Genomic DNA, 1,201 nt, shown 5'->3' on the forward strand with positions numbered 1-1,201 from the left:
CTCAGCCTTAATGATGGAAGGAAAGCGAATTTATTTATCTGGTATCTTGTTAACATAGTCCGCTGCTCGTGATCTCGCGGTAGCGTTTTCGCTTCCCGCGTATGGGGTCCAGGGCTCGATTCCCAGCAGAGTCAGGGATTTTCCATAACTCGAGGTGACTGGGTGTTGTTGTGTCGTCTTCATCATCATCATTCATCCCCATTACGGTCGGAGGAAGGCAACGGCAAACCACCTCCACTCGGACCCTGCCTGGTACGGCGGTGCGGGTCTCCCGCATCGTTCCCCTACGATCTGTCACGGAGTATGGCACTACATCATCATCATTCTTAACATATGTTTTTCGAATAAAGCTTTACACCGATATAGGCAATATACATAAAAATTATACTAAAACGAATTAGAGAACGTTAACATCTACACCGGACAAGTCCTATGCAATTTTGAGTTCCCTAAGATAGATTTATTGTTCGATCGAGGTTAAAATGTGTCTTCTCAGATTGCAGCAGGTTCTTCAGAGGAATCCTGTGCCCATGACAGATGTTAATTATCTTTGGCTCAATGATAATTTCCTGTATCGTTAGCCGAAAGACTAAAACCACATTTTAAGTGTACATCAAAGGTCGTCTGTTCAGTCGTACTTGCAGGATTAGACAATAATACTGTGACTACGCATCGATTTCAGAGTTGCAAGATGGATGGAGGTAGCAACACACAGTCTGTTACTTTGGCTGGTTGTACAAAAGAAATTTATGATTACTGGAATCCCAGTAGAAACCGTATGTATTCCTATACGTATGATATTTCAACGCACAAGTTATATTGTAAAAACGCATAAAAACCGGATGCGAGCCGGGGTAAACAGAGGAACTATTTGGAAACGATTTTGCTATGCACGGTGGCTTCAGTTTTCTATTTTAATTTGGGTTGCTGTGGCGACTATGACCTACAGTGGCACGGACGAATCGCCACATCAGACGGTCATTTGTCATGGTGAAAGCTGCATGACACGTCTTCTCCCTAGCGCTGTCTAAGAATGGGCAGTTAATTGCAATTAATCGATAAATAGTAGTTAAGCTGATAATCGATTACGGGTATACCGATACTTCTTTAACTTGGATTAATTTTACATGGCAAATTATGTTTACGATTGATTATTTCAATTTCTTCTTTTTAGTTTTAAAATTTGGTTAGTGTTGTCTTG

The sequence above is a fragment of the Schistocerca cancellata genome, chromosome 5 (assembly GCF_023864275.1).
Source record: "Schistocerca cancellata isolate TAMUIC-IGC-003103 chromosome 5, iqSchCanc2.1, whole genome shotgun sequence".
NCBI classification, from domain to species: Eukaryota; Metazoa; Arthropoda; class Insecta; order Orthoptera; family Acrididae; genus Schistocerca; species Schistocerca cancellata.